The 5,986-nt window shown below is 48.4% G+C and overlaps 2 protein-coding genes across 5 annotated transcripts in view; one reads left to right on the top strand and one right to left on the bottom strand.

The window, feature by feature from the left end:
• The window catches only part of TADA2A (transcriptional adaptor 2A), a 44,037-nt gene extending 42,358 nt beyond the window's left edge, over window positions 1-1,679 (bottom strand). The window contains exon 1 of the mRNA XM_027698771.1: window positions 1,673-1,679. The gene's annotated coding sequence lies outside the window, so the exon portion shown is untranslated. The remainder of the gene's footprint in view (window positions 1-1,672) is intronic.
• Window positions 1-5,986, top strand: part of ACACA (acetyl-CoA carboxylase alpha) — a 127,061-nt gene that overhangs the window by 19,319 nt on the left and 101,756 nt on the right. The gene's annotated exons all lie outside the window — the stretch shown is intronic.

The raw sequence follows: 5,986 nt of genomic DNA, 5'->3' as shown, positions 1-5,986 counted from the left end.
AGCTGGGATCCTTGCTGGGAGCTGGGATCCTTGCTGGGAGCTGGGATGTTCCCTGGGTGCATCCTGCCCCAATCTCGGGGTGTTCCGTGTGCCAGCCGTGTTTCCCACCGGAGCATGCAGAGCCCGTGTGCTCTGCTCTTTCATCCATCACCTTATTGATCTTTGTGAAGTGTTTTTGCTGTTGCTAAAGACACTCTTGCTGGGACAGGTTGTACAATCTGGGCTTTCATGCCACGGGAGATCCATGAAGACCTCTGGCTGTGCCAGTTGGCCGCCGCTCCGCGGGGTTGGGAAAGCCACGCTCTGATAACGACCTTTAAATTGGTGTGTGGAACATCAGGGCTTACAAAAGGTGTGTGGGGAGGGTAACCACGCAGGCTGGGGTGTTCTGGGGCTTTGCCTCCTCGTAGCTGTGCTTTATTTAAAGAGTATCAGGAACAGCAATCGTGTAAACGCCCTCCTCACTCTCTAGTTCCAGCATCCAGCCTGGAAAACAAGTGACCTCGAAGAAAATACTCCACTTGTGTACAGGTTGCATCAGCAAAATTTAGTCTTTGTTGTGTTTTTTTACCTTTGGAGAATAAACCCCAAACGTATAATTTTTTCTTTTTCTTTTTCTTTTTTTTTTTGCTTGTGTTGTCTTTTAAGTTCAGAAGTTTCCATCAGCACTTCCAGTCACTCCTGCTGGGATACAGTTTTCCTTGTATTGTAGTGAGCTGTTATACAGTTGCTGTGCTGCTTTCTGAAGTTTTGGTGATAGGTTAAGTGACTTCTCCATAAATACCACTTGGAGAGGACTTTGGGCCTGCTTTGTTTAATAAATTGTTCTTGATTATTGCTAAATTTAATTTCCAGCTTCCAAGACAGTATCTTGTATCAAATTCTTGTTTAAAATAGAATAAAACCTGGATGTCTTCTGGTATTTATACATCAGGGCTCTGGTTTCATAAGCAATGACATGGGTGTACAGAGTCACCTGACAATCCACTTGTATCAGCTGAAAGCCAGATTTTTGGATGTTGTTCAGCTGTTACCTCTGATATTAAGCCCACAAAGTTTAGCCCTTCGCACCCAACACTGTTTGGACTCCTCATTAAATAGCCTCAATAAATTATTGAGATGCTTAAGCAGAACTAATCATCTGTTAAAGGAAATTTGGAAGAATGCCTCAATGTTAGCCTGGGCAGTAGTGGTTGGTGTGCCCAGCCTGGCACTGGGACAGGGTGCCTGCTTAGGAACCAGCCTTGGAGTGACTGCACAGAGTCCTGAAGGTAAGAAAGGGTCCTTTTGAGCCTGTTCTGAACTGAAAAAAATTCCTTTGCAGCCCCGCAGTTCGTGGTTAGGAGGTTGCAGAGCAATGATCCTGTGAGATTGTTGGTGCTGCTGTGATTTTATCCCCAGCTGGGCAGGGAGGTACAAGGTGCTGTGGTGTCTGCAGGGCCTCCGGGACTGGGCCAGCTGGGATTGGAAATCCAGGATTTCTCCTTTGCTTGGCAGCTCATGGCCATTGACTTCATCCAGCTGGAGTGAAAAGTGAATTTCCTTCTCTGTGTGTTGAAAGAGGAAACTTGTAAGGTGGTTTGGGTTCCTGGCTGTGCCCTGGTTGTGCCCATAACCTGTGAATTACAGCTCTTTTCTCCTCTGGAAGCTACTCTTCATCCTGAACAAATACACTGTAGATCTCTCCTCTGCATACCTGTCAGAAGTTGCATTCTTCTTATTTTGGTGTAAGTTATTTTACTCCCTTTGACCTCAGTTAACAGGGGAAACATCATCTCTAAATTCTGTCATTTGTTGGGAGATTGTGCAAAGATGACTTGGCTGAGATACCACAGCATGACAACGTCTCTCACATGGTCACTTATCTCATACTTCTAATTGAAAGGTAAACAAGGTCACTTGGTCCCTACCAGAAATACTTCAGTGCCCCCTCCTGTATTTTGCTGAATTCCCTCACTTTTCCCCCAGACTGGGACGTGTGGAATCCCCTCACAGCCCAGTGCTGGTATCCTCAGTGGCTGCAGGAAAAGCTGTCAATGAAAGTAGGAAGTGTCATTAAACCTATTTTAGGAAGGGAAAGCAAATAACCTCCAGGCTGGGGAATAACTGGGATCTCTTGACTCTGTGTGTAGCAGGAGCTGGAATGTGCTGCACTGCACTTTCCAGGCAAGAATGTCCAACTTCAGGTAAACCTAATGTGAGATTCCCCCTCCTGCCCCCTAATTCTGGTTTTAAAAGGTCCATTCTTGTGTTCCTGCAGATCAGATCTGTTCAGCACTTGAACTTTGCCAGAGAGCACGGGGAGGGCTCCCTGCCAAGGACTCCAATTCCACTCCAGGCTCTGGTGTGGGACTGTCTTGTACTGTTGTTGTTGCTGTTGTTAACTTTTATCTTGGTGCCAGGGCTTGACCTGGAGAGTGTTGGGCTGGTTGTTGCTCCAGGAACATGTGGAATTTTATGCTTCATGAGGATGTAGAAGTAAAGCTCTTCCAGTACTTTTATAACCAGAGTACGGGTATCCATTTGATTTAAACTTGGCTGTGAATTTGGATTGATGTTTGGATTCACTGGGTGTTCCCTAGGGGTGAATGGGTCTAAGTGGGAAGGCCATGATGGAGCAATGGGTTCTGAAAGATGGATTTGAAGAAGGAAGGAAGTTTGCAGGAGGCTGAGGCTTGTTGGGTGTGAGACTCATGGAGCTGAGTGTGGGATACCTTGGAAGGAACAGTCAGAGGGAACGGGATATGTTGAAGAGCCCAGGGAGTGAGGTGGTTCTGGTCATGGTATAAGAGAATGTGTGATCCAGGGGAACTCAAGGAGGTTTAAATCATCATCTTCCCTCCTGTAATGACAGCTGTGGTGTTGCTGTGGGACCTGCAAGGATCCCCAGTGATCTGGGATGTGCATCCTGGGTATGGTCCCATTCCAGGCACATCCAGCCTGGCAGATAAACTGCCCAGTGTGTGGTTTGGGAAGAGGAAATGTCTGACAGACAAGTGTTTCACAGCACTTAAAATCTGCACCCACTGCAGCTGTTGGCACTTGGTTATTTGGGAGGAATCCCCATTTGGGCTCTGTAAAAAGATCCTGCTTTGAGCTAAAAACCCACCTGGATGGCTGCTGGAATTCTGTGTTACTGTGGAATGGGAGTTATTTACCAGGGAGCAGGGAGAGGGCTGGTTTTGTTCTTTCATTGTGCACATTTTCTCTAATTCCTGAAGTCCTGAGGCTCCATCCTTTGTCAGAGCTGAGTCAAGGTTCATTTTTTTTTAATCTGTAGATTGAAGCCCTGGTTTTGTCCATCTCTGCATTCAGACCAACTGCTCTGTCTCTTTAAAATCATGGGCAAAACTGCCTTTGACTGAGTGCAGATTGCTGCCTCCAGTGCCTGCTACCTGAGGCATAGGGAACCATTTATTCCAGCTGTGGAATTCTGCATCCCTTGCTGGACAGCATTTCTGCTTGTTCCTTCTCTGTGAAAACAGGATGCAAGGGCAGAGCTAAAACTGGAGCAGATCTTAGGGAGGCTTCAGCTGCCTCAGCCTCATCACCCAGATCAAAGACACGTTCACATCATATTTAAAAAATGTAAAGCCCAAATGGATGAGGAGAGCTGCCCTTTCCACACCCTTTCCAGGCCGAATCCAGAGGGAAATAATCCCAAATCCTTTCTCTGGGGTGTGTGTGTGTGTGTGTGTGCGCTGCAGTCTGCTCCAGGCTGCCTTTCACACCAGGCAGCTCATGCATCCCTGCCTTTGGAATCCACGGCCACCACGTCACCCCTGGCATGTGGCAGTGCTGGGATCAGTGCTGGGATCAGTGCTGGCTCCTGGCTGGGATGTGCCTCAGGTATGTGTCTGGAAGGAATGCTTTTTCCTTGGAGCCTGGGAAGGGAGGAGCACTGGCACAGCCTTTTCCCTTTGTCTGCCAGCAGGCCTGGGCTCCGAGGAGGGGTTGGATTTCCGTGGGATATTTGGGTTTTGAGGAGAATTACATGTCAAAAATGAGCTTTGGGGAGTGTGTGTGTGTTGGGTGGTAAGTCCTGTGTCAGTGACACATCCTCGTGGAGCTGATTTTTGTGGGGATGCTGCAGCAAATCGTGGCCATTGATTTCACAGCAGCAGATCCAGCTGGCAGAAGGGAATGTTTTTAACCAATGCTGAAGCTGCTCCTCCAGATTTGCTCCTCCAGCAGCAAATCGTGGCCATTTCCTTCATAGCAGGGGATAGAAGGCACAAGGAATGTTTTTAACCAGTGCCACACCGAGCTGTGTGTACACACAGGATTTGTTTCCTTGCAGCCACAATGGTCAGGAGTTGTTTGGACTGGGGGCTGTGGGTGGTTTTTACGGAGGAAGGCAAATATTTAGGAAACTGCTCAAAACCTGAAAAATAAAATTTCAGTTGTGCTGTGTGTAGATTTTAATCTCAAGATCAAACCCGGGATATCCAAAGGAATAACAGACTGTGCAAGTATTTTGTTTTGAAAATGGTGGGATATGCCATGGACTGCATGAAACGTGGAGTGGAGTCACTGGGTGCTTGCTGGGCTTTGCTGGTCTCACCAGAAGAGAAAGTGGCATAGATTTTATCCGAGTCTGTAAATTCGTGATTCCCTGTCCTTGTGATGGCTTGTCTGGAAATGGTGAGAAGCCTGGGAGAGCAGAATTCCGTGGCTGGAGCCAGGTGTGCCGGGTGTGGGAGGCAGGATTGGCTCCCTGTGGAAGGTGGGAGCAGGGATTGGTACCATCTGGGTGAGGGGTGTGGTGTGAGGCTGCTCAGGATGGAGACAGGGCTGGAAAATATCACAGGACAAGTTGCTTTTTCTTAGGTACTTCTGTTTTAACATGAATTAAGTGGGGAATTTCTGGTGTACCTAAGGATAGGATAGTTTAAGCTGTTCTTCACAGAGGAATAAAGGCTGGCAGGTGAGAGGGATTGGCTTCCTGGGTACCTACGTCATTTTGGGATGTTTTTGTTTGTTAAATTCTGTTCTCTCCCTGGCATCTCCTGTCTCTGGTGAGGTTTATTTGCAGTGTGAGGCTGCCCTCACTCCTTGTGCCTTCCTGCATCCCTGGGTGTGCCCCTGCTGCTGCTCCTCACCGTGTCACCCGTCCTGGCCTTCAGGGCTCGAGGTTACATCCAGGTTAATGTGACACTTTGTCCCTGAGTATTTGTTCCTTTTTTGAGTGATTCCCTCCTGGGTGCCTGTGTTTTGCTCGGGCTCTTGGGATGTGTGTGCAGCAGATCAAAGCTGTGCTGCCTGGCTGTGACCCTACACCAGGACAGACCCAAATGTCCTGACATTTAAAGATTTCCAGCTGCTGTGCCTCATTCCAGTCCAGGTTTGATCATCAAGGCAACTCCTGCAGTCATTGCCTTTGCTTGTCCCTGCCCCCAAAATTTGGAATTTATGTCTTTGTCTGTGCTTGATATTCCTGTGCAGAGCTGGGAGTTGGACTTTGGTGATCCCTGTGGGTCCCTCTCAGCTCAGGATATTCCATGATTCTGTGACACTGAGTAAACATTCTCCCTTCTTCCAGTGATGTTTTGACCCTGTAGCACTTTGCTTGTGAGGATGTTTATTCTCCCAGCACTTGGAGTGATCTCACCTCTGTTGTATAGGTGGGAAACAGGCTCAGAAAACACAAGTGACATGTCCAGGCTCTCCCAGCTTCCAGGCTGGTGCCCGGTGTGATGTGTCAAAGCCTCACCAGGGTGTCTGTGTGCCTGTGACATTCCTGCCTGCAGCCCTGGAAATGCTTCCCCTGCCACCTCCCCACCCCTCCTGAAAACCCAGCACCAGATCCCACACATGCTGCCCAAACTCTTGGGGCAGACTGGTCTTGCAGAACTCCCCCAAACCCCCCCAAAAATCCCCCAAATTCACCAGAAAACCACCCAAACACCACCAAAGTCCCCTGAAAAGCCACCCAAAATCCCCCAATCCCCCCCCCAAAACACCCCAACCCCCCCAAAAAACCTCC

The sequence above is a fragment of the Neopelma chrysocephalum genome, unplaced genomic scaffold, assembly GCF_003984885.1.
Source record: "Neopelma chrysocephalum unplaced genomic scaffold, ASM398488v2 Primary Assembly neopelma1_132, whole genome shotgun sequence".
Classification (NCBI taxonomy): domain Eukaryota; kingdom Metazoa; phylum Chordata; class Aves; order Passeriformes; family Pipridae; genus Neopelma; species Neopelma chrysocephalum.
The sequence above is the reverse complement of the archived record's forward strand: the minus strand, read 5'-3'. Positions and strand labels throughout refer to the sequence as shown.